Source organism: Mesoplodon bidens (assembly GCF_964165515.1).
Source record: "Mesoplodon bidens genome assembly, contig: HAP1_SCAFFOLD_436, whole genome shotgun sequence".
Classification (NCBI taxonomy): domain Eukaryota; kingdom Metazoa; phylum Chordata; class Mammalia; order Artiodactyla; family Ziphiidae; genus Mesoplodon; species Mesoplodon bidens.
The window spans coordinates 111,963-139,797 of NW_027671396.1; positions in this window are offsets into that span (position 1 = coordinate 111,963).

Sequence of the window (27,835 nt, forward strand, 5' to 3'; positions counted from 1 at the left end):
AGAGTGTAGCTTTGATGAGTCTAGGGTCTCAAGATTATAGAAGTCCTGGGGTAAGGGAGCAGGGTTGGGGGTTCTTTATACTCATTGGAAGAGCCTCATCGTGTAACCTGCAGGTGGCTGCAGGGCGCCAGAGCCTCACGGAGGAGGGGTGTGGTGGGCACTGCACAGACTGCTGCTTTCAGGGAGCATCCTCCTGGGGGTGGGGCCCTCACAGCCGGCCCGGCCTCTCCTTCCCATCTCTTTCCCAGCTTCTCTCTTTAAAGGAGTCATGGTAGTCATCCTTGCACCATTCACAAAAAGCTTTTCTGGCTTTTCTAGCTAAACAATTCTAAACAAATTTCAGTCTCATTCAAAAAAAGAACTTTTCTAGCTAAGTAGAATTCTAAACAAATTTCAGTCTGCTTTTAATACCAGAGTCAGTGAATTGGGAGTAGATACACAGATAATCCAAGATTCATGTAGTCTTTGGAGGGAGAAAGAGAGAATGAACCTACCACGTCTAGCTGACAGCACAAGGTGCATTTCTTTCTAAAGACTTGTATTTCTTCCTCTTATACCATATGCTCTAGCCAGAGCTGCAGTAAAATTCTATGTATTTTATGTCCTGTTTCTGAGCTGAACACGCGTTCCTATCCCCTCATCGATTGCCTTGTTTCTGTGAGGACCCTCCTTTCTTCAGATGTGGGAAGGAGTTCTCTCTGCATTGCTTGCATTTCGGTATAATTCCTGGATTTGCCTTTCACCTCTGGCCACGTTGCCATCATTCCTGTGGGAGGTGAGAGCATGAGAAAGAACAGAGGTCTGGACGTCAATCAAACGGGCTGGCTGTCTCAATAGTTAAGAGTCCTATGCGCCAAAGGAGTCAGGGCTGAGACTGGATTGCTACAAGGCTTGCTCGCCCTGCACAGAGAAATCTGAACCTGGTGGGCAGCTCCACCTAGGTGTCACCCTCACTGCTGGGCGGAACACCTGCACTTGCTTGTCCTCCTGGCTCCCACAGTGGGCGGGGCATGGCACAGGCCGGGCCAAGTTGTCATGGTCTTCAGGCTTGGGCCTCTGCAGCTGGCTGGGACTGGTGGGAGCTGTAGCCTCAGCTGACAAGGGCAAAGAAGGCAGTCTTTGCTGCTTGGCTGATTTGGAAGCTGTGCCGAATTCCTGCCCATCTGTTCTCCCAACTGAGCCAAGGCCAAAGCTGTCTAGCTCTTGCCAACCCAGGGAATGACATGGAGCCCTGTGTCCTGCAGCCCTCATTCTCACTGCACCCTGCAGCCCCTCTCATCTGTCAGTTTGACTCCCCACAGAGATGGCCCTGGGCTCACAGCTGCTGTTTGCCCACAGAGGTTCATGGATTTCTGCCTTTTGTGTTCATCATTTTTCAAAACCGGCCCTGAGCTGGGTGCTGACACCAACATTACCACCAACCCACTGTGGCTCTGTGCAGGTCCTCCTGGCCACCTCTCAGCTTTCTCATCTTTAGAAAGCGGGGTACAATCTCCACTATCCTGACAGAGGGACATGAGAGAAAGTAGAAGAGACTGCTGTTGTTTGCCCTGTACTCGCCTCCTACTTCCCTAGTAAGAGGACCCTGGATTTTATTGGGTGACAAAGTGCCCAGTCCCCCTTGCGGTAGGGTGTGGCCAGGGAAAAGAGCACTAACCCTGGGGCAGACTCTTAGGAGAGCTCTTTGAAACTGGTAGGAACACCACTTTTTCCTCTTGTTCTTCCCTTTTTCCTGCCTGCAACACAGAAGTGATGGTGGAGCCAAAGGGCAGAAGGAGCCTGGCTCTCAGGTCATATCCTGAAGCTGCATCCCAGCTCTGCATGGTCTCTCTTCACACTTTTCTGTGAAAACCTAAATCCCTCATTTGTTTCAGCCACTGAGGCCAGGCAGTATTGTTGGCCTCAGGCTGTATTGCCAAGTCCTAACGGCTACAGAGGACAAAAATGGGATCACAAGTCCTGAAGTCCAAAGGCTCTGCCTATTCTTTCTTCTTTCTTCTTGTCTCTGCAGGAACCAGCATAGAGACTGTGCTTCAAGGTTGACGCCTGGCCATTTGGTGACAGTGCGGAGTGAGCGCTAAGACGTGTCTGGCTTTGTGCCATCACTTCCGTCATCTCCAACCCAACTGGATCTGTAAGAATGAGGGAGGACATATGTCTCCTCATAGGGTTTATGGAAACTGATGGTGGCAGAAAAATAACTGGCAAGAAAACAGACTTCAATTCTCTGAAAGTTGGCGACCACCTGTTTTTCATTTCTTCAGGTGTATTTCAAAGCAAAACTAGGAAATGGGTCCAGATCCCCAGTTTGGCAGCAACTTAGAGGTCTTGTGGTCCAATCTGCTGCTTGACCCCTGAGTCGCCTATAGGTTGTCTCTGAGAGGGAGATCAGCTCAGTGCGTCGTGACCACCTAGAGGGGTGGGAGGGAGAAGCAAGAGGGAGGGGATATGGGGATATATGTATATGAATAGCTAATTCACTTTGTCATACAGCAGAAACTAACACAACATTGTAAAGCAATTGTACTCCAATAAAGATGTTAAAAATAAAAACAGGACTATCATACAGAGTGAAGTAAGTCAGAAAGAGAAAAACAAATATATATTAACATATGTGGAATCTAGAAAAATGGTATAGATGATCTTATGTGCAAAGCAGAAATAGAGACACGGATGTAGAGAACAAATGTATGGTTCCAAGGGAGAAGGGGTGGTGGTGGGATGAATTGGGAGATTGGGATTGACATATATACACTATTTTTTTAATACTTTTTTAAACATCTTTATTGGAGTATAATTGCTTTACAATGGTGTGTTAGTTTCTGCTGTATAACAAAGTGAATCAGCTGTATGTATACATATATCCCCATAGCTCCTCCCTCTTGCGTCTCCCTCCCACCCTCCCTATCCCACCCCTCTAGGTGGTCTCGAAGCACCGAGCTGATGTCCCTGTGCTATGCGGCTGCTTCCCACTAGCTATCTGTTTTACACTTGGTAGTGTATATATGTCCATGCCACTCTCTCACTTCATCCCAGCTTACCCTTCCCCCTCCCCATGTCCTCAAGTCCATTCTCTATGCCTGTGTCTTTATTCCTGTCCTGCCCCTAGGTTCTTCAGAACCATTTAAAAAAATTTTTTTTCTAGATTCCATATATATGTGTTAGCATACGGTATTTGTTTTACTCTTTCTGACTTACTTCACTCTGTATGAGTCTCTAGGTCCATCCACCTCACTACAAATAACTCAGTTTCGTTTCTTTTTATGGCTGAGTAATATTCCATTGGACATATATACACTATTAATACTATGTATAAAATAGATAACTAATGAGAACATACTGTATAGCACAAGGAACTCTACTCATTGCTGTGTGGTGACCTAAATGGGAAGAAAATCCAAAAAAGGAGATATATGTACATGTATAGCCAATTCACTTTGCTGTACAGCAGATACTAACACAACATTGTAAAGCAACTATATGCCAATAAAAATTCATTAAAAAAAATAACAGGATCTGAACCCAGGTAGTATGATTCCCCCAAACCCACATTGTTTTTCACTAGTTGATGCTTCTCTAAAACAAAAACAAAAAAGCACTCAATAGATTGTAGCCATTATTATTACTACCCCTTTAAAAGGAGAGATCTGAAATTGTTGAACTCTTAAAAAGACAGAGGATTATAATGCTTTCTTGGTGGTGGTAGCCTTGTTATAAACAAACACTAAGTTGTTTTGTATGCCATCCTTCTGGATTGTATGACATTCTAAAGGGCGGTCTAGGCTTCTGAGAAGCTTAATGCCTCATATAGCAGATGATTATTGAAGGCATATTTTTAACTTGTTTGCTGCTCTGTTTATCCTTGGTCCATCGAGCTTTACCCAGGGAAATTAAATTCTTAATATCAGGCCAAATAAAAATTAAGAAGATACCTTTTCTTGAAACATGCACCTACACGGAAAAGCAGCATAACAGTGTTTAAAATCATGGACACTGAAGCAAGGCTTCAGGCCTGGGTTCAAATCTTTGCTTTGCTACTTTCTAGTGATTTTTATGAAATTCCTTTAACTCTCTGTGTCTCAGCAGCCACATCTGTAAAATGGGCTTATGGTAATAGTAATACCTGTCTCTAGAGTTGTTATAATAATTAAGTTACTTAATCCATGCAGGGTACTTAGAACTGCTTGGCACATAGTCACTGCTCAGTCAGTCTGAACTAGTATTACATACAGACCTTCCGTCCCACAGCACAAAGCTAAAAGAAAACAAAGGAAAGTCGTGGGGCATCAACTTCTGTTTTGGGTTATTCTTGTCTATAAGCCTTATTCTTTTTAAGTGAGTGAAAAAGAAATTTTGAGAGAGAGGGCTTCAGAAAATAGCTGTGGGGATTTTACTCAGCAAATTCCAGGGCTTAAGGACAAGGAAGTGTGACATTTTAATGAGTTATAAACACCAGGTGGTGCTGTAAACAAGCTCAGTAACAGGCTCTTCACCTCCCCTCTGGCTGCCTCTGGGCTGCCACTGCCCTGTGCCCTCTTGAGCTGAAGAGACCCAGAAACCCAAGCCTCTTTTTCTCTTCTTCTTCTTTTTGAAACAATTCCAACACATAGGAAATGTGAAAATTCAAAGACAGTTACAAAAACTTGTGGTATAATTTAATTGTTTATAAGTTAACCCCTTTTAAAAATGAGTCCACAAATAACATGTTTATTTCAGGAAACAGTTTGTATAGAGCAGTGTACATTATGTTTTAAGAAATGGAAAATCACTACTAGGTGCAATCCATAATTAAACTCACAGATAACTGTTAAAAATTAACATTTTAAACACCCCAAATTATAATAACTTGATGAATAACTTCCTTTGGGAATCCAACCAAATTTGTACGTATGAGGCCCAAGTCAAATGGTCCCCTGCTTCCCCTTCACCAAGCTCTGGCTACACCTTTTGTGCAGAGAAAAGACTGGGCACATGACTTGGAATTCTGGTTGCTTGTCTGAACCTTCATTATAGGGGGGGGGGGTCAGAGTTTTCCTCACAGAGAAAACTGCTGGGTACTTTCCTAGCCTCTTATCCACCCACCTCTTCCAGGCCTGGCTTGTCACTCACTACCTTCTTGAGACTATCCATTTCCATACCTGCCCCAGAGCAGATGCCCTCCTAACACTTCCTCCCTCTTTGGTCCTCCTCCTGGGAATAGTATTTCCCAGACCAAAAGATAGCAGGAGGCCATGGGGAAAGAGAAGTAAGTTAATATTTATTGAACACCTACTATGGGCCAGGAACTGTCCTGGGTGCTTCATCTGCATCATCTCATAACAACCATAAACCTAGTATCTGTCACCATTTTTTTCATGTGGGGGAAACATGCTTGGAGAAATTAGATATCTAAGGCTTCCAAAGTTAAACAGCTAGTTAGCGGCCAATGCTGCATGTTTTTTCTGTCATCCCCATGAGATTGAGAAGGAGGTCAGGACTAGCGGCTCAGATGGAGATGAATCTGCAGGGGATTCTTTCAGTCTGTGGCCACGTCTGGTCCATTTTATTAAGCCCAGCAACTCTTAAGCATGAACTCTTCTCTCTGACTCCCTTCCCACGGCTTTACTTAGTTCAGGCCTTTGTTAGCCTCTTCCTGTGGTACAGTCCAGACTTTGGAACCTGCTAGCTTAGGCTTCAATGCCAGCTTTACCTTTTACTGGGTGTGTGACCTTTGTCAAGTTGCTTGCCTTTGTCTTACCTCAGTTTCCTTATTTGTAAGACGGAGATAATGACATCTTTCTTAGGAAGGAGAATTGTGAGGTTGAAATGAAACCACATAAGTACTTATAGATCTCATCAAATCCCGTTCTCTCCCTTTTGCTTGGACTGCCTACTGATTCATCCATGCTACAAATATGTACTGTGCACCCACCATGTGCCAGGAATTCTTTTGGGCACATAGGATAGACCTGCTTCCTGCACTCGGAGAATTAGAGTGCATGGGGGAGACAGAAAATAAACAACGAGAAGCTAGACAAAAATATAATTTCAGATGGTGCTAAATGCTGGAAGAAAATAGAGCAAGGTCAATGGATAGAGATCTTTGTCTGTCTTGTTTCCTCTGCACAGAATGCCCTGTCGCCACTGTGGAACTCTTACCTTTCAAGACCCCCTTCAAATGATCCCCCGCCCCCGTCTACGGCCATACCACCCTGAACGCGCCCGATCTCGTCTGATCTCGGAAGCTAAGCAGGGTCGGGCCCGGTTAGTACTTGGATGGGAGACCGCCTGGGAACACCGGGTGCCATAGGCATTTTGCCTCCCGCTGCGGCTCCGCCTTCTCCTTTAGTCGCCCGTGGCGGTGGCCGCCAGCTCCGGCCCCCCGACGGGCACCGCTGCAGGCCCCACCTCCTCCGGCCCCTCCCACCACAGCGCGCCAGAGGGGGCGCTCTATGCGGCCAGAAGGCGGCCCTGAAAGGCGGCCGCACCCCAGACGCTCCCGGGGTGGCTGACCCGGACCCAGACTCCGCCGCGGGCCCGGGTGCCGTCCGTGCGGCCCGCGAGCCCCTCGACCTGCACCTGGCCGCCCCCTCCGGCTCCCTGCCCCGGCGCCGCCACCTGTCCGCCGGTGTGGCTCTCCACAGCTCCCTCCGGATGAAGGCCCCCCTCCGCCGTTTCGCCATGGCCGGGGGCGGGAGTGGGAGCGGGGGCCGGGGCCGCTTCCCCGGGCCTGCTGGCCACCAGGGCGGGTGGTAGGTGTAGACGGCTGCAGGTGTAGACGGTTCGACAGAACCACTTTCTAGGCTCTTGTAGCCAAGTCATGGCCACCAGTCAGACTGCATCCTGGCTATCCTGCAGGGCACAGAGCTCAGTAAAGGTATCCACCCCTTCTACAGCAATGTCAGTCGGCTCACCGGCTTTGGCGAGGTAAGGACCCGGCTTCCATACCCTGCCCCACATGGATGTACAGCCCCGCCTGTTCCCTACAGATAAATACACACAAGATAAATGCAGCAGCCCTCATGCCCTCTCCCCATCCTGTCCCGGCAGAAGGTGGTGGCAGAAATGAACCGCCTGGGCATGATGGTGGACTTGGCCCATGTCTCGGATGCTGTGACACGGCGAGCCCTACAAGTGTCACAGGCACCTGTCATCTTCTCCCACTCAGCTGCCCGGGGTATGTGCAAGAACACTCGCAATGTTCCTGATGATATCCTGAAGCTTCTGGTGAGAGACTGCCCTGGCCCTCAAACCTAAAGCAAGAGATTCAAACCAGGAGCCCTTGAACCTGAGCCTCTTCTCCCTCCATTTCCTCAAACGCCAGGTTAAATATCCTCTGCCCCCAAAACCCACGGTCCACAGCCCCTGAACTCTTCAGCCCTAGGTGGGGGTCTAGGTGGTAAGAGACTCCTCCAAACCCGGAAACCCAGGGCCAACACACCACCCAGACCAGGGCTGCGGCTCCTCCATTCACACAAACCCAGAGAGGACATGACTCTGACCTCAAAGCCAGGGCTGAACACCTTCCTCACAGGGGCCGAGAGAGTGAACAGGCAGCTGGTTGTGCTGGGGGCCAAGCTGACTGTCCACGGGTCCACCCCTGCAGAAGAAGAACGGTGGCATCCTGATGGTGCCCTTGTCCGAGTGGGTGCTGCAGTGCAACCCATTAGCCAATGTGTCTACTGTGGCAGGCGAGCCTCAGCCTGGGCTCTCTGAAGACTCGGATTTGGAGCTGAAGCTGGGTCCAAATTTAGGGAGGACTTCAGAAGAGCCCCAGTGGTTTGACCCACCTATTGGCAATAGGTACAGCACCCAAAAACCCAAGAATGGACAGTACACAGCACCTTGGTGCCATGTGGAACTGGAGCCACAGAATCAAAACTGTGATACTGATGGGTATCAGGGAGGCTGTCAGACACTGCTTTATGTCAAACACATAAAGAAAATATCCACTATCAGAACCGTTGGTTGACTGACTTTTTTCACATCTTTCTGACAAAATTCGAGAAGTTGTGAGTACCACAAGCGTCATTACACTTCTGTTCAAGATGGAATCTCAGGCTCACAATCATTGTTTAGCTTCTGTATATTGCAGTGTACATGAAGGTCTCTATTAGTCTGGTTGGGCTGTTATAGTGAAATACTATAGACTGAATGACTTAAACAGCAGAAATTTATTTTCTCACAGTTCTGGAGGGTGGAAGTCCAAGATTAAGGTATTGAATACCATAAGAATTGGTTTCTGGTGAGAACAATCTTCCTGGCGTGCTGACGGCCGTCTTCTTGCAGTGTCCTCACACGGCCTTTCCTCTACGAGCAGAGGGAGAGAGATCTCTGGAATCTATTCCCCTTCTTATAAGGACACCATCAGTCCCTGTCAGATTATTACCTCACCCTTATGACTTCAGTTAACTTCAGTTACCTCCCTAAAGGACCTATCTCCTATCTTCTACATATAATTTTTCGGGGGACACAATTCAGTCCATAACAACAACTTAAGATAGCTTTCTCTGATTTTCAGTCTTTCACTAATACCTCCCTCTTTGTCTACCAATTATTCAAGTTTCCTTAATTTTTTTTTAATTTTCTTACATTATCCCTTCCCTTTAAATGCTCTCTTCACTTCTTAATTGGCATTTCTTGCAAATGAAGGCAACTTTCCTCACAATACATTGATTACTCTCCCCACTGTAACACAGCATCTTCTCCCATGACTTTCCTGAAATGGTTCCACTTTTGTTCATAAAAGTTTAGCCATCCAATCAGATGCTTTATTTTCAGTTCCCATAGCATTTTGCCTTTGGGAAACAACTGACTCCGTTAAGTGGTGCTTCTTTGAAAACTACCTTCCTTTATGTTTTATAGCAATCTTATGATTTCTGTTGGCATACCACCTAGCTTCTTTCTCATCATTCTTTTTATTTTTATTTTTCAGTTGTTTCTCTCCTCACTCCTTAGCGTTAGATACTACAGACAGTTGGCCTTCTTCTCATCTCTTATATACTCTCTCTCTTACTCCAGCAGCTTTGTTTACCATTTAATATATTATCTGCCAGGCGCCTTCCATCTGTTACCAACATCTCTCCCTCTGTCTTTGTCATTTCAGCCTTCGCTATGCTCTCTGAGCTCTCACAGGCAGATCTATTGAACACAGGAATCTCAGTGGAAAATACGAGTACGTTATTTCTCTACTGAGTAAAGCCCTTACAGATCACATGGTCCTGATCCATCTTGCAGCCACGTCATCTGGACTATCTGACCTCCCATGTCACAATAGCAGAGGACCAGACAAGAGGGACACTGGCTCCTAATGACCTCAGCTCAGAAGTGATACACTTGATTCTGCTTCTTTGCCACTGGCCACAACGAATCAAAGGAAAACAGTTGAACTACAAAGGAGGATGAAAAATGTAGATAAGCACATAGGATATTTGATGAGCGCTATCTCGAGGTGACATCACCTCCCATCAAACTTTCATTTCACAGAGAAAACACAGACTATAATGCAAAAACACCCCAAACTACCTTCTTCTCTTTACGTCCAAGAATAGCTTTTCGACATAGTTTATAAATACCTATTCTCACTTCCTCAGTATCTTCCATTCATTTTCCCACCTCATTGGGATTGTTAAGGTTTTCCTCTTTAGCGATTTTATTTTGGCCCCCTCCCATTAAAAAGCTGCCCCCCTCCCATTAAAAATTACTCTTGCTTGATGCCAAGTAATTCTCTAGTTACCTTTTCTCTCTTCCTAATTTCACAGTGCAGTTTATCAAAAATTGTATTTATTCTCACTGTCTGTATTTTCTTATCTTTATGTACCTCGTGACTCACACAATTTTGCTCTTTTCTTCTTACTTATCTGCACTGGAATTGCATTCACCAACATTTAATTTGTGATTAAATTGAGTGAATGTTGTTTGGTCCTTCTGTCACCTTTCAGCAATATTTGATTTTGTTGATCAAACTTGTCATCTCAGAAAAATCTTTCACCTTAACAACAGTAGCATCTTAACCTGCTACTTCTTCCTCCTGCCTCTGGACATCCTTATCTCTTTCATTGGGCACTCTCACTTTGCCCTCTGCCAAGAGATGTGTATTTCTCAGAAGCTCTCTTCTGCCCTTGATAGATGGTCTCATCTACTCTTGTGATTCCAGCCACCATATATATCACAGATCTTGACCTAAAACGTACATCTCTCTCTCCTGAGTCTCTTACAAACTTAACTAATTGCCAACTGAACAACTCTGCCCAAATATAACACGGACACTTAAAATTAATTATGTGATGTTACTGAACAATTAATTTTACCTTCAATACTTACTTCCGCTATTCATCTCTCTACATCATTTAGACCACCACTATTTGTACACTTGTCCAAGTTGGATACTGGGGGAACACTGAAGACTCTGGACTCTGACAACCCTCAGAATGGGAGAAAATAGTTGCAAACGAAGCAACTGACAAGGGATTCATCTCCAAAAAATATAAACATAAATAAATTTGTAAACTAGATAAGCAACTCATGCAGATCAATATCAAAAAAAACAACCCAATGAAACAATGGACAGAAGACCTAAATAGACATTTCTCCAAAGATGGCCAACAAACACATGAAAAGATGCTCAACAGCACGAATTATGAGAGAAATGCAAATCAACACTACAAGGAGGTATCACCTCACACCGGTCAGAATGGCCATCATCAAAAAATCTACAAACAATAAATGCTGGAGAGGATGTGGAGAAAACGGAACGCTCCTATACTGTTAGTGGGAGTGTAAATTGGTACAGCCACTAGGGAGAGCAGTATGGAGGTTCCTTAAAAAAAAACTACAAATAGAACTACCATATGACCCAGCAATCCCACTACTGGGCCTATACGCTGAGAAAACCGTAATTCAAAAGGAGTCATGTACCAAAATGTTCATTGCAGCTCTATTTACAATAGCCAGGAGATGGAAACAACCTCAGTGTCCATCGTCGGATGAATGGATAAAGAAGATGTGGCACAGATACACAGTGGAATATTACTCAGCCATAAAAAGAAACGAAATTGAGCTATTTGTAATGAGGTGGATGGACCTAGAGTCCGTCATACAGAGTGAAGGAAGTCAGAAAGAGAAAGACAAATACCGTATGCTAACACACATATATATATATGGAATTTAAGAAAAAAATGTCATGAAGAACCTAGGGGTAAGACAGGAATAAAGACACAGACCTACTAGAGAATGGACTTGAGGATATGGGGAGGGCGAAGGGTAAGCCATGACAAAGTGAGAGAGTGGCATGGACATATACACACTACCAAACGTAAAATAGATAGCTAGTGGGAAGCAGCCGCATAGCACAGAGAGATCAGCTCGGTGCTTTGTGACCACCTAGAGGGGTGGGATAGGGAGGGTGGGAGGGAGGGAGACGCAAGAGGGAAGAGTTATGGGAACTTATGTATAACTGATTCACTTTGGTATAAAGCAGAAACTAACACACCATTGTAAAGCCACTATACTCCAATAAAGATGTTAAAAAAAAGAACACATGTTTTTTGTTTTGTTTTTTGTTTCTTTGTTTTTTTACCGTTTAGTTTAAATTTTAGTTCCTGCCCCCAAACATCCATTAAGCCCCCAGAAGAAGGAAAAGGGGATGTGACTAGCAATAGAGAGAAACTTTCTTCCCAACAATGGCCATGGCAAGCTTAGGCACTTTTGGTGAAATCTCTCTGGGAAGTACTGGCAGAGGAATAAAAGGCAAACTGACACAGAAGTATTGCCTGGTGTGCATTTCCAGGCTCTGCCTTCTTTCTCATGTCTTAGCGGCAGGTGGAGGAAGAGGAGAAAAGGTTAAACTTTTGTATCAACCGGCAGAATAAGCTTATAACATCCTCTCACTATCTCTGCATAGGTTCTAGTCTCTGCAGCACTACATAAGCTTTGCCCAAAGTAATGAACAGTTGAAAGTCAAATGTAATACTTCACCAAACAACTTAAAAATGCTTGCACACTGGAAAGGATTCAGTTGCAGAGAACACAAATGGACCCAGAGCAACTTTTGCCAAAAGAGAATATTGTGCTAAATGTACAGCCATAGCTCTTTTCCATATGAAAAAACAGTCAGAAAGATAAAAGAACTGGGTCAAAATCACACAAGCAAGTAGGACAGAATCTGGTCTGCCTGTCGTAAGGGTTGTGTTTTTTAACCACCAGGCTAGCTTTTCCCAAACCTGATTCATGCATAGAATAACTATACACCTCTGTTTGTCTTGAATATTCCGTTTATACGTATGCCTGCTGCAGTTTTTAATATTGCCCACTTTGACTCCCCAAAGCAACCGAGAACACACAATAATTTGGTCACTCTATCCATGGAGCACTGTGGTGGGACTGCCCAGGAAGCTTAAAAGTGCAGCCTCCAGAGCCCTACTCCAGATCTAGATAAGTTTTCTTAGGGTTGGCTCAAGAATCCAGGTACAAGTCTTTTTCAGTGCTTTTGTGAGTCTCTCGCTCTCGTAAATTAATAAAACCATTTATTCCGCCTTCCCCAGATGCCCAGCCAGGTCCTGTTAAGGTAGGAGTCCCCCCGCCACATCACAGGGATGCTCCCAGTCAAGTGATCTCTGGAGCCGTGGAGAATCTGAATGGTCTCATGCTGGCCCACCTGCCATGACAAACCTCCTCCAGAGCATGCCCCTTCACAGCTTACATTCTACCACTCCCAGAGGCAGTCCGCTCCAATGAGGCCTGACTTCGTCTGTCCTAACGTGTACCCGCTGATTCAAGCAGTTTAGGAAGAGAAGGTGCTGTGCTTCTCAACCACGGTGGCCCAACCTCTAAAATGGTAGTCGAAGCAGTCTCTACCTCCTGGGAACAACGCCTCTGCAACAGTCCCATTAAACGAATGTCCCATCTTTGCTTTTTCAGGGTCGGCAACAGGGAGTCCCCTCCTAAAGAAGGTTCTCTCTCATTGCCACACTATCAGAGGCTGCCCCAAATGTGCTTGCTTCCTGTGGGCCTGATCAGGCTAAGGGCAGAGTTGTCTCTTTCCTTCTCTGAGGTGGACCAAATCGTCTTAGTAACACCTCTTCACACTGTTGACCATGTTTCTCACGGGGGCTGCTGCTGAGTCTTTATCTCATTCTTTCATGGTGGAGAGAGAGAGGATTCTAATGACTTTTACTTCTAGGGGAGAGGGGCCTGTAGTAATTATGTTGTCATTTTGTATTATGTCCTTTTGTCATGAATTTGTTTTCAATTTCATGTTCAAATGGGCCCACCATTCCCACTCTGTGAGGTCATTCAGCACCCGCATTTTGCACCTTTAACATCTCTCTCAGTATCACTTGGAAATGTTTGAAATGGCAGGAGCTTGTCCTCACATTCCTATCAGCTGTAAACCTGGAGTCCCGACATGAACCTAACCATTGAGCAGAACACCTCTCCACTACCTGTGTACCACTGCGAAGGCCCCTTAACCTCTTGTTTTTTTTAAGTCCTCAGTTGTAAAAATTTCAGGGTGCTAGGAATTTATATTGGGGGCAGGACAAGGTCGAGAAGAGTGTGTCTTTGCTTTTATTCTTCCAAACTGGAATGTCTTCCCTCTCTTCCCCATGGGTCCAAATCTCACTTGTCCTTCAGGCCCACTGCAAAGGAGCCTTCCCTGATTCCCCAGTCCACACAAATCTCTGCCTCTTAGGGTAAGCGCCATACAACCTAGCTGTCTCTTACGTTAATCTTGCCTCTCAAGCCAATCACAGAATGTGGGTCTCTCTTGCCCTCCTGTGGCCCCTGGGGCTGTGCCAGACCACCAGCACGCCCCACCTGGGGTGTCTACTAGACTAGGGCATTGGTGGGGAGGCCCAGCTGTGAGGGGCCAGGCAGAGTACCTCTGCCTCTACCCTGTTCTCCTCCAAAAAACTGCCCCTCCTCCTGAAGCCTGCCCCTCAAGTCACAGGTTCCATATATGACCTCACTGGGTAGTGATGCCCTCGCAGGCCTTCTCACAGATTCCATGGTAACAGATTCCATGGTAACTGACAACCGAGCAGATTCGTACCTGGTGGAGAACTGGTGGGAAGTTTCTCTGACGGTCAGAGCCCATGTCTGACGTCATAGGCTACAGATACTCAACCCTGTGCTCTGTTCCCTGGGTGGGCAGTGCAGCAGGTACACCCGGACCGGCCACCTCCACAGGAGGTATGGGATACAATCCACCTCACCTGGCTGGCACATGTTTTTGTGGGGCCTGCCAACCATGTACAACTGAGCACACTCCCACATGTAAGTAATACCAGTGACCTGGGACACCTTCAGGGACCCACAGGGCTCACTGCTGAGGACAAGTGAAAGGTCATCCCTGGACAAGTGTGCAGGACGGTTCTAAGCTTTATAATGTAGCCTTCCCCTTTGGGCTACAGGATGCTTCCGTTCAGACCCTCTCCTGAGTGGCCTCTCAGCAAAAGACAAGTGCATTTTTGTTGGCAGACGGTAAATGGAGCAGTTTGAGGAAGAGGGGCCACAATTAGAAGCACACCTTCAAACCCAGGCACCTCTGTGTTGTCATGCAGACATCTCTAGCGGTCCCCTCAGACACATCCCGTACTGAGTTGCTGAGTACTCGGGGACAGGGTGGTGCCATATTGATGGGAAGACCGGAAGAATGAAGCGGGGGGGGGGGTGATGAAGTGCTAATGAGACTGGAGGGCTGAGCAGATGGTGTCCCAGGAGGCTGCGTTGATGTGAGCCTAGACTTGGTACCCAGACCCCGGTTCTGAGTCTCCTGATCACTCTGCCTCAGTATTTAGCCTTGTTCTCATCTAGATAAAAGTACCAGAGGGCTAGAGTTCAGTGTGGTTGAAACAGGCAGTATAACTGGGGCCCAAGAGGGGTTGCCAAGGTGAGAGGGGTTCTTAACAGATTTGTATTAGATTATTTCTTTCCAAAACTTGAAAGACATTTCCATTAAAGCCTCAGAAGTGACAGACGGCAAGAAATGTTTTCTCTGTTGTGGAAGGCAGAGATGGAGAGCATCATGAGTGCAATTTCTTTCGGGCTCTACTGTTTTCCCTGGAAACGGTGAAGAGACTTCCTCATCTGCTGCAGCCGTAGGCTCTAGGGATTGCTTTTGCAGCCAGTGTCCCTTCTCTAGGGACTCATAGAGGTGATGGGCCAAGGCTGTGTTTTGGATGTCAAGTAGATTAAAGGTCTTCAGCCAGAAACTGGGAGAGACATGAGAGGGGGAAACTGTGGCAGGAGACTGTGCACAGCACAAGTGACTGATCAGTTCTGATTTTCTTTGCAGCAGCAGTGGCTCCCGTTTCTCCTCCCACACCCGGGCACTACCATGTCCTCTACCGAGGGTGTGGAGAAACGCAGTTGGGCTGGCATGGGGAGACATACTGCCTGGTTGGTGGCTACCAGGCCTACGGGGATGTCCCTTTGGCCCCACCAGCAAAGGTGGAAGCAGTGAAGCCAGTCCCCAGACGTGCTCCCAAACGAAAGCACTCTTCAGAAAGTTCGGACGAAGAGCTGGGCTGCTCCAGACCCAAAAACCGGCGATTGGAGCATGGTGGACCTGCTCCCTGAAGCAAGAACAGGATGGAGAGTCAAGCAGCATGCACCCTGCCCCGAGGTTCACATGCTCCTTTACTGCCAGCCCTTTCTGTCCCCACTGGGGTCCCTTACTGCTCAATAAAATGTTTGTGTGTTACAGATTTCTAGGGTCGCCAGTGCTCAGACTTAGGTCACTACCCCTGTGCTAGGCACTCCTGCCACCTGGGAAAGGTTCCAAAGGTGGAACAGCTCCAGGGGGTGCCAGGGATCAGAGCAAAAACTTGAGAGGCTGGGGATGAAGGAGTTTGGGCACAGTCCCTAAAGCATCTCTGTGGTTGAGCTTCTGTGAGAAGGCACATCCCCAGAGACAGAGAGAGAGAGAGAGAGAGAGAGAGAGAGAGAGAGAGAGAGAGAGAGTGTGTGTGTTGAGGAGAAGGGGTCTCTAGAGGAGGCAGCTAGGGGGAGGGCCTGAGGCTGGAAATGGGGAATGGCGTGTGGCCTCTGAGTAAGCACAGGCACTTAAGCCCTTGAGCTTTCTGGGAAAGCTAGAGCCACAAGGGCCACGAGATAAGGCAAGTGTAGCAGCAGAACCCAGGTGCCAGGTCTTTCCTCAGAACCTATACTTCTCCACGAGGCCGGGCCTTCCACGCTGAGGTAGGAGGGATCCTGGCCAGAAGGTCAGCCAGCAGCTCTGGGAGGAAGGTTGCTGCGGTGGGGGCTCTGCTGCCATGGAAATCACTTCATTTCCTTCCAGTCAAATAGCCTGCTGACTGGGTTCCTGCTCTGTTGAGTAAAAGGGTCGCTGACTCTCCCCAGAAGGTCGTTCAGTTCACATCCCCAAAGTCCCTCTATTCAGGCCCTGGGGAGGTGTAGCGGCTCCTGAGGGCGCTCTTTCCTGAGGCTGGCTGACAGAAGTGGGGGAGGTTCCTGATAGTTCCCAGGTGCTGGTTGAAGTCCCCAGAGAATGGTCATGCAGGTTGGGGAGTCAAGTAGGTGGAGAGAGAAGGTCGGGGGCAGAGGGCCCCTTCCTGAATCCACAGCTCACATGGTTACCCCCCCATTTCCAGAAACTCTCTCTTTCCCCACACAAGCCCTCATGGCCCAGTCCCGGGAAACCGGGAGCCCAGAGCACCTGTGGCCACAGAGACACTGGCACGCAGCCCTCAGGGTGGGCGGGGCCGGCTGCAGGCAGATGGGGACAAGGTGTGCTCCCGGGAGGCCTCGGGCTGAAGGTGGCCCTCTGAGAGAAGCACCCCAGCTTGGACAGGAGGGTTACAGGCCGGGGAGGGCAACCTAGGGCGCCCCCTCGGAGCAGTGAGAGTGGGAAGAGGGGCAGGGGTGGAGGGAACCCGCGATGGGAGGTGAGTGGGCTCTCCGCAGAGGCCACTTAGCCTCTTAGTGGCCACTTAGCTTAGCCCGCAGGAGCTGCCTGTGAGCAGGGGGCGGGAGGGCACTGCCGCCCTGTGGCTGCTGGGCTTCCCGGATCGCGGCTCTCTGCGCACGGGTTGCAGGGTCCTGTGACTCTGTATCCCCTCCCTCAAACCGCCCCCCTCGCGAGGCCGCGCCGCTGGGTGCCCTGTGTCGACAGGCAGAACCCCACTGCCCGCCCCCTCAGACCCGCCTCTGCCCGCCTCGATGGTCCCCGCGCACTCAGCCAGCGGCCTCTGCTGTGTCTGCTGCTCCTGCTGGGTCTGCTGCTGCGGCCGGTTACCGGTGAAGACCACGCCGGGCACCTCCAGCACCCCAAGTCCGCGGGAGCGCACGCGGGCCCTGATGCGGGACTTCCCGCTTGTGGACGGGTGGCTGCAGTGTGTGCAGGCTGCTGGGGGCCGCTGGGTGCCTAGCCTGGCCCCGGGGAGGGCAGGAGGTCCGGAGCATGCAGAGCTAGTGGGGAGGCTCCCTCACACCACCCCTGGATGTCCTCTCCATCATCTATGGATGCCCTTCCCCTTCTCTGTCATCCCCTCCCTGGTGGGAACCCCTCAGCCCAGGCCTCAGCTGCTCCTAGTATGGTCTGTGTGACAGTGGGAGGTGGGGGACCCACAGGCTGGCCCAGGCCAGGCAATGTGTCCTGCCTGATCCCAAGACCTAAGGAGCCCACCTATTTGCCTTGACCTCCCTCCAGCCACAACGACATGCCCCTGGTCCTGAGGCAGTTTTACCACCACGGGCTACAGGATGTTAATCTGTGCAATTTCAGCCATGGCCAGACCAGCTTGGACAGGCTGAAAAAATGATCTCGTGGGTGCCCATGTACCAAAGGGACACACAAGGTGCCACCATGGCTGCTGGGGAATGTGGGGCAGTTTGGGGGCCTCAGAGACCACAGGTTAGTCACATTGGAACTAAGTTACCATAGTGACCTAGAAAGTGCCATGCCATGGATGCTGGGGGAACAGGGGTCACAGTGAGCCAACCTGACGGGCATCCAAGTACCACAGAAAAAGCAACGCATTACATGTGACTTCTGGGCACAGTGAGTGTTGTGCCAGCTGAGGAGGCTATGAGAAGCCCAAGGAGCTCCAAAGCCCAAACTAAGCCCTTGCCTTCCCTCACTTCTGGTGAGCCTACGTCCCATGCCGGACCCACGAACGCGATGCTGTGCGCCTCACCCTGGAGCAAGTTCACCTCATCTGCCTCATGTGTGCCTCCTATTCTGAGCTGGAGCTTGTGACCTCAGTTAAAGGCAGACGGGGGACTTCCCTGGTAGTCCAGAGGTGAAGACTCCACGCTTCCACTGCAGGGGCCTCGGGTTTGATCCCCGGTGGGGGAACTAAGAGCCCTCATGCTGCGCGGCACGGCCAAAAAAACAAAAAAAAAATGGTAAAGAGACTGGTGGTGGTAGGTGTTAGGGACTTCAGTTAGCTACCCCTGCCTCTGAAAATGATCATCTGACCTACCTGCCCCCAGCTCTCAACAACACCCGGAAGTTGGCTAGCCTCATTGGTGTGGAGGGCGGCCACTCACTGGACAGGAGCCTCTCCATCTTGCGTACCTTCTATGCGCTGGGTGTGCACTACGTGACACTCACCCACACCTGCAACACGCCCTGGTGAGCACAGTGCAGGTGGTAAGGGCCCAGTGAGGCAGGGGTCTGCCCAAGATCACGCTGGGCCCAAAGCAAGTTTACCCCTGGGATCCAGCCCTGAACCTGGGGTCGGGAGGGGAATGGAGGTTTGCAGAACAAGACTGAATCCCCAGAAGGGCCCTCCTACTGCCAGGCACAGTCCAGTCTGGGTCCCTCCTCTTGCACCAGGGAGCTGCAGGTGTAGACGGTTCGACAGAACCTCTTTCTACGCTCTTGTAGCCAAGTCATGGCCACCAGTTAGACTGCCTCCTGGCCATCCTGCAGGGCACAGAGCTCAGCAAAGGGTATCCACCCCTTCTACAGCAATGTCAGTCGGCTCACCGGCTTTGGCGAGGTAAGGACCCGGCTTCCATACCCTGCCCCACATGGATGTACAGCCCCGCCTGTTCCCTACAGATAAATACACACAAGATAAATGCAGCCCTCATGCCCTCTCCCCATCCTGTCCCGGCAGAAGGTGGTGGCAGAAATGAACCGCCTGGGCATGATGGTGGACTTGGCCCATGTCTCGGATGCTGTGACACGGCGAGCCCTACAAGTGTCACAGGCACCGGTCATCTTCTCCCACTCAGCTGCCCGGGGTATGTGCAAGAACACTCGCAATGTTCCTGATGATATCCTGCAGCTTCTGGTGAGAGACTGCCCTGGCCCTCAAACCTAAAGCAAGAGATTCAAACCAGGAGCCCTTGAACCTGAGCCTCTTCTCCCTCCATTTCCTCAAACGCCAGGTTAAATATCTTCTGCCCCCAAAACCCACGGTCCACAGCCCCTGAACTCTTCAGCCCTAGGTGGGGGTCTAGGTGGTAAGATACTCCTCCAAACCCGGAAACCCAGGGCCAACACACCACCCAGACCAGGGCTGCGGCTCCTCCATTCACACAAACCCAGAGAGGACATGACTCTGACCTCAAAGCCAGGGCTGAACACCTTCCTCACAGGGGCCGAGAGAGTGAACAGGCAGCTGGTTGTGCTGGGGGCCAAGCTGACTGTCCACGGGTCCACCCCTGCAGAAGAAGAACGGTGGCATCCTGATGGTGCCCTTGTCCGAGTGGGTGCTGCAGTGCAACCCATTAGCCAATGTGTCTACTGTGGCAGGCGAGCCTCACCCTGGGCTCTCTGAAGACTCGGATTTGGAGCTGAAGCTGGGTCCAAATTTAGGGAGGACTTCAGAAGAGCCCCAGTGGTTTGACCCACCTATTGGCAATAGGTACAGCACCCAAAAACCCAAGAATGGACAGTACACAGCACCTTGGTGCCATGTGGAACTGGAGCCACAGAATCAAAACTGCGATACTGATGGGTATCAGGGAGGCTGTCAGACACTGCTTTATGTCAAACACATAAAGAAAATATCCACTATCAGAACCGTTGGTTGACTGACATTTTTTCACATCTTTCTGACAAAATTCGAGAAGTTGTGAGTACCACAAGCGTCATTACACTTCTGTTCAAGATGGAATCTCAGGCTCACAATCATTGTTTAGCTTCTGTATATTGCAGTGTACATGAAGGTCTGTATTAGTCTGGTTGGGCTGTTATAGTGAAATACTATAGACTGAATGACTTAAACAGCAGAAATTTATTTTCTCACAGTTCTGGAGGGTGGAAGTCCAAGATTAAGGTATTGAATACCATAAGAATTGGTTTCTGGTGAGAACAATCTTCCTGGCGTGCTGATGGCTGTCTTCTTGCAGTGTCCTCACACGGCCTTTCCTCTACGAGCAGAGGGAGAGAGATCTCTGGAATCTATTCCCCTTCTTATAAGGACACCATCAGTCCCTGTCAGATTATTACCTCACCCTTATGACTTCAGTTAACTTCAGTTACCTCCCTAAAGGACCTATCTCCTATCTTCTACAGTCAAATTAGGAGGGGCTTCAACATATAATTTTTCGGGGGACACAATTCAGTCCATAACAACAACTTAAGATAGCTTTCTCTGATTTTCAGTCTTTCACTAATACCTCCCTCTTTGTCTACGAATTATTCAAGTTTCCTTAAATTTTTTTTTGATTTTCTTACATTATCCCTTCCCTTTAAAGGCTCTCTTCACTTCTTAATTGGCATTTCTTGCAAATGAAGGCAACTTTCCTCACAATACATTGATTACTCTCCCCACTGTAACACAGCATCTTCTCCCATGACTTTCCTGAAATGGTTCCACTTTTGTTCATAAAAGTTTAGCCATCCAATCAGATGCTTTATTTTCAGTTCCCATAGCATTTTGCCTTTGGGAAACAACTGACTCCATTAAATGGCGCTTCTTTGAAAACTACCTTCCTTTATGTTTTATAGCAATCTTATGATTTCTGTTGGCATACCACCTAGCTTCTTTCTCATCATTCTTTTTATTTTTATTTTTCAGTTGTTTCTCTCCTCACTCCTTAGCGTTAGATACTACAGACAGTTGGCCTTCTTCTCATCTCTTATATACTCTCTCTCTTACTCCAGCAGCTTTGTTTACCATTTAATATATTATCTGCCAGGCGCCTTCCATCTGTTACCAACATCTCTCCCTCTGTCTTTGTCATTTCAGCCTTCGCTATGCTCTCTGAGCTCTCACAGGCAGATCTATTGAACACAGGAATCTCAGTGGAAAATACGAGTACGTTATTTCTCTACTGAGTAAAGCCCTTACAGATCACATGGTCCTGATCCATCTTGCAGCCACGTCATCTGGACTATCTGACCTCCCATGTCACAATAGCAGAGGACCAGACAAGAGGGACACTGGCTCCTAATGACCTCAGCTCAGAAGTGATACACTTGATTCTGCTTCTTTGCCACTGGCCACAACGAATCAAAGGAAAACAGTTGAACTACAAAGGAGGATGAAAAATGTAGATAAGCACATAGGATATTTGATGAGTGCTATCTCGAGGTGACATCACCTCCCATCAAACTTTTATTTCACAGAGAAAACACAGACTATAAAGCAAAAACACCCCAAACTACCTTCTTCTCTTTACGTCCAAGAATAGCTTTTCGACATAGTTTATAAATACCTATTCTCACTTCCTCAGTATCTTCCATTCATTTTCCCACCTCATTGGGATTGTTAAGGTTTTCCTCTTTAGCGATTTTATTTTGGCCCCCTCCCATTAAAAAGCTGCCCCCCTCCCATTAAAAATTACTCTTGCTTGATGCCAAGTAATTCTCTAGTTACCTTTTCTCTCTTCCTAATTTCACAGTGCAGTTTATCAAAAATTGTATTTATTCTCACTGTCTGTATTTTCTTATCTTTATGTACCTCGTGACTCACACAATTTTGCTCTTTTCTTCTTACTTATCTGCACTGGAATTGCATTCACCAACATTTAATTTGTGATCAAATTGAGTGAATATTGTTTGGTCCTTCTGTCACCTTTCAGCAATATTTGATTTTGTTGATCAAACTTGTCATCTCAGAAAAATCTTTCACCTTAACAACAGTAGCATCTTAACCTGCTACTTCTTCCTCCTGCCTCTGGACATCCTTATCTCTTTCATTGGGCACTCTCACTTTGCCCTCTGCCAAGAGATGTGTATTTCTCAGAAGCTCTCTTCTGCCCTTGATAGATGGTCTCATCTACTCTTGTGATTCCAGCCACCATATATATCACAGATCTTGACCTAAAACGTACATCTCTCTCTCCTGAGTCTCTTACAAACTTAACTAATTGCCAACTGAACAACTCTGCCCAAATATAACACGGACACTTAAAATTAATTATGTGATGTTACTGAACGATTAATTTTACCTTCAATACTTACTTCCGCTATTCATCTCTCTACATCATTTAGACCACCACTATTTGTACACTTGTCCAAGTTGGATACTGGGGGAACACTGAAGACTCTGGACTCTGACAACCCTCAGAATGGGAGAAAATAGTTGCAAACGAAGCAACTGACAAGGGATTCATCTCCAAAAAATATAAACATAAATAAATTTGTAAACTAGATAAGCAACTCATGCAGATCAATATCAAAAAAACAACCCAATGAAACAATGGACAGAAGACCTAAATAGACATTTCTCCAAAGATGGCCAACAAACACATGAAAAGATGCTCAACAGCACGAATTATGAGAGAAATGCAAATCAACACTACAAGGAGGTATCACCTCACACCGGTCAGAATGGCCATCATCAAAAAATCTACAAACAATAAATGCTGGAGAGGATGTGGAGAAAACGGAACGCTCCTATACTGTTAGTGGGAGTGTAAATTGGTACAGCCACTAGGGAGAGCAGTATGGAGGTTCCTTAAAAAAAAAACTACAAATAGAACTACCATATGACCCAGCAATCCCACTACTGGGCCTATACCCTGAGAAAACCGTAATTCAAAAGGAGTCATGTACCAAAATGTTCATTGCAGCTCTATTTACAATAGCCAGGAGATGGAAACAACCTCAGTGTCCATCGTCGGATGAATGGATAAAGAAGATGTGGCACAGATACACAGTGGAATATTACTCAGCCATAAAAAGAAACGAAATTGAGCTATTTGTAATGAGGTGGACGGACCTAGAGTCCGTCATACAGAGTGAAGGAAGTCAGAAAGAGAAAGACAAATACCGTATGCTAACACACATATATATATATATATATATATATATATATGGAATTTAAGAAAAAAATGTCATGAAGAACCTAGGGGTAAGACAGGAATAAAGACACAGACCTACTAGAGAATGGACTTGAGGATATGGGGAGGGCGAAGGGTAAGCCATGACAAAGTGAGAGAGTGGCATGGACATATACACACTACCAAACGTAAAATAGATAGCTAGTGGGAAGCAGCCGCATAGCACAGAGAGATCAGCTCGGTGCTTTGTGACCACCTAGAGGGGTGGGATAGGGAGGGTGGGAGGGAGGGAGACGCAAGAGGGAAGAGTTATGGGAACTTATGTATAACTGATTCACTTTGGTATAAAGCAGAAACTAACACACCATTGTAAAGCCATTATACTCCAATAAAGATGTTAAAAAAAAGAACACATGTTTTTTGTTTTGTTTTGTTTTTTGTTTCTGTGTTTTTTTACCGTTTAGTTTAAATTTTAGTTCCTGCCCCCAAACATCCATTAAGCCCCCAGAAGAAGGAAAAGGGGATGTGACTAGCAATAGAGAGAAACTTTCTTCCCAACAATGGCCATGGCAAGCTTAGGCACTTTTGGTGAAATCTCTCTGGGAAGTACTGGCAGAGGAATAAAAGGCAAACTGACACAGAAGTATTGCCTGGTGTGCATTTCCAGGCTCTGCCTTCTTTCTCATGTCTTAGCGGCAGGTGGAGGAAGAGGAGAAAAGGTTAAACTTTTGTATCGACCGGCAGAATAAGCTTATAACATCCTCTCACTATCTCTGCATAGGTTCTAGTCTCTGCAGCACTACATAAGCTTTGCCCAAAGTAATGAACAGTTGAAAGTCAAATGTAATACTTCACCAAACAACTTAAAAATGCTTGCACACTGGAAAGGATTCAGTTGCAGAGAACACAAATGGACCCAGAGCAACTTTTGCCAAAAGAGAATATTGTGCTAAATGTACAGCCATAGCTCTTTTCCATATGAAGAAACAGTCAGAAAGATAAAAGAACTGGGTCAAAATCACACAAGCAAGTAGGACAGAATCTGGTCTGCCTGTCGTAAGGGTTGTGTTTTTTAACCACCAGGCTAGCTTTTCCCAAACCTGATTCATGCATAGAATAACTATACACCTCTGTTTGCCTTGAATATTCCGTTTATACGTATGCCTGCTGCAGTTTTTAATATTGCCCACTTTGACTCCCCAAAGCAACCGAGAACACACAATAATTTGGTCACTCTATCCATGGAGCACTGTGGTGGGACTGCCCAGGAAGCTTAAAAGTGCAGCCTCCAGAGCCCTACTCCAGATCTAGATAAGTTTTCTTAGGGTTGGCTCAAGAATCCAGGTACAAGTCTTTTTCAGTGCTTTTGTGAGTCTCTCGCTCTCGTAAATTAATAAAACCATTTATTCCGCCTTCCCCAGATGCCCAGCCAGGTCCTGTTAAGGTAGGAGTCCCCCCGCCACATCACAGGGATGCTCCCAGTCAAGTGATCTCTGGAGCCGTGGAGAATCTGAATGGTCTCATGCTGGCCCACCTGCCATGACAAACCTCCTCTAGAGCATGCCCCTTCACAGCTTACATTCTACCACTCCCAGAGGCAGTCCGCTCCAATGAGGCCTGACTTCGTCTGTCCTAACGTGTACCCGCTGATTCAAGCAGTTTAGGAAGAGAAGGTGCTGTGCTTCTCAACCACGGTGGCCCAACCTCTAAAATGGTAGTCGAAGCAGTCTCTACCTCCTGGGAACAACGCCTCTGCAACAGTCCCATTAAACGAATGTCCCATCTTTGCTTTTTCAGGGTCGGCAACAGGGAGTCCCCTCCTAAAGAAGGTTCTCTCTCATTGCCACACTATCAGAGGCTGCCCCAAATGTGCTTGCTTCCTGTGGGCCTGATCAGGCTAAGGGCAGAGTTGTCTCTTTCCTTCTCTGAGGTGGACCAAATCGTCTTAGTAACACCTCTTCACACTGTTGACCATGTTTCTCACGGGGGCTGCTGCTGAGTCTTTATCTCATTCTTTCATGGTGGAGAGAGAGAGGATTCTAATGACTTTTACTTCTAGGGGAGAGGGGCCTGTAGTAATTATGTTGTCATTTTGTATTATGTCCTTTTGTCATGAATTTGTTTTCAATTTCATGTTCAAATGGGCCCACCATTCCCACTCTGTGAGGTCATTCAGCACCCGCATTTTGCACCTTTAACATCTCTCTCAGTATCACTTGGAAATGTTTGAAATGGCAGGAGCTTGTCCTCACATTCCTATCAGCTGTAAACCTGGAGCCCCGACATGAACCTAACCATTGAGCAGAACACCTCTCCACTACCTGTGTACCACTGCGAAGGCCCCTTAACCTCTTGGTTTTTTTAAGTCCTCAGTTGTAAAAATTTCAGGGTGCTAGGAATTTATATTGGGGGCAGGACAAGGTCGAGAAGAGTGTGTCTTTGCTTTTATTCTTCCAAACTGGAATGTCTTCCCTCTCTTCCCCATGGGTCCAAATCTCACTTGTCCTTCAGGCCCACTGCAAAGGAGCCTTCCCTGATTCCCCAGTCCACACAAATCTCTGCCTCTTAGGGTAAGCGCCATACAACCTAGCTGTCTCTTACGTTAATCTTGCCTCTCAAGCCAATCACAGAATGCGGGTCTCTCTTGCCCTCCTGTGGCCCCTGGGGCTGTGCCAGACCACCAGCACGCCCCACCTGGGGTGTCTACTAGACTAGGGCATTGGTGGGGAGGCCCAGCTGTGAGGGGCCAGGCAGAGTACCTCTGCCTCTACCCTGTTCTCCTCCAAAAAACTGCCCCTCCTCCTGAAGCCTGCCCCTCAAGTCACAGGTTCCATATATGACCTCACTGGGTAGTGATGCCCTCGCAGGCCTTCTCACAGATTCCGTGGTAACAGATTCCATGGTAGCTGACAACCGAGCAGATTCGTACCTGGTGGAGAACTGGTGGGAAGTTTCTCTGACGGTCAGAGCCCATGTCTGACGTCATAGGCTATAGATACTCAACCCTGTGCTCTGTTCCCTGGGTGGGCAGTGCAGCAGGTACACCCGGACCGGCCACCTCCACAGGAGGTGTGGGATACAATCCACCTCACCTGGCTGGCACATGTTTTTGTGGGGCCTGCCAACCATGTACAACTGAGCACACTCCCACATGTAAGTAATACCAGTGACCTGGGACACCTTCAGGGACCCACAGGGCTCACTGCTGAGGACAAGTGAAAGGTCATCCCTGGACAAGTGTGCAGGACAGTTCTAAGCTTTATAAAGTAGCCTTCCCCTTTGGGCTACAGGATGCTTCCGTTCAGACCCTTTCCTGAGTGGCCTCTCAGCAAAAGACAAGTGCATTTTTGTTGGCAGACGGTAAATGGAGCCGTTTGAGGAAGAGGGGCCACAATTAGAAGCACACCTTCAAACCCAGGCACCTCTGTGTTGTCATGCAGACATCGCTAGCGGTCCCCTCAGACACATCCCGTACTGAGTTGCTGAGTACTCGGGGACAGGGTGGTGCCATATTGATGGGAAGACCGGAAGAATGAAGGGGGGGGTGGTGAAGTGCTAATGAGACTGGAGGGCTGAGGGGATGGTGTCCCAGGAGGCTGCGTTGATGTGAGCCTAGACTTGGTACCCAGACCCCGGTTCTGAGTCTCCTGATCACTCGGCCTCAGTATTTAGCCTTGTTCTCATCTAGATAAAAGTACCAGAGGGCTAGAGTTCAGTGTGGTTGAAACAGGCAGTATAACTGGGGCCCAAGAGGGATTGCCAAAGTGAGAGGGGTTCTTAACAGATTTGTATTAGATTATTTCTTTCCAAAACTTGAAAGACATTTCCATTGAAGCCTCAGAAGTGACAGACGGCAAGAAATGTTTTCTCTGTTGTGGAAGGCAGAGATGGAGAGCATCATGAGTGCAATTTCTTTCGGGTTCTACTGTTTTCCCTGGAAACGGTGAAGAGACTTCCTCATCTGCTGCAGCCGTAGGCTCTAGGGGTTGCTTTTGCAGCCAGTGTCCCTTCTCTAGGGACTCATAGAGGTGATGGGCCAAGGCTGTGTTTTGGATGTCAAGTACATTAAAGGTCTTCAGCCAGAAACTGGGAGAGACATGAGAGGGGGAAACTGTGGCAGGAGACTGTGCACAGCACAAGTGACTGATCAGTTCTGATTTTCTTTGCAGCAGCAGTGGCTCCCGTTTCTCCTCCCACACCCGGGCACTACCATGTCCTCTACCGAGGGTGTGGAGAAACGCAGTTGGGCTGGCATGGGGAGACATACTGCCTGGTTGGTGGCTACCGGGCCTACGGGGATGTCCCTTTGGCCCCACCAGCAAAGGTGGAAGCAGTGAAGCCAGTCCCCAGACGTGCTCCCAAACGAAAGCACTCTTCAGAAAGTTCGGACGAAGAGCTGGGCTGCTCCAGACCCAAAAACCGGCGATTGGAGCATGGTGGACCTGCTCCCTGAAGCAAGAACAGGATGGAGAGTCAAGCAGCATGCACCCTGCCCCGAGGTTCACATGCTCCTTTACTGCCAGCCCTTTCTGTCCCCACTGGGGTCCCTTACTGCTCAATAAAATGTTTGTGTGTTACAGATTTCTAGGGTCGCCAGTGCTCAGACTTAGGTCACTACCCCTGTGCTAGGCACTCCTGCCACCTGGGA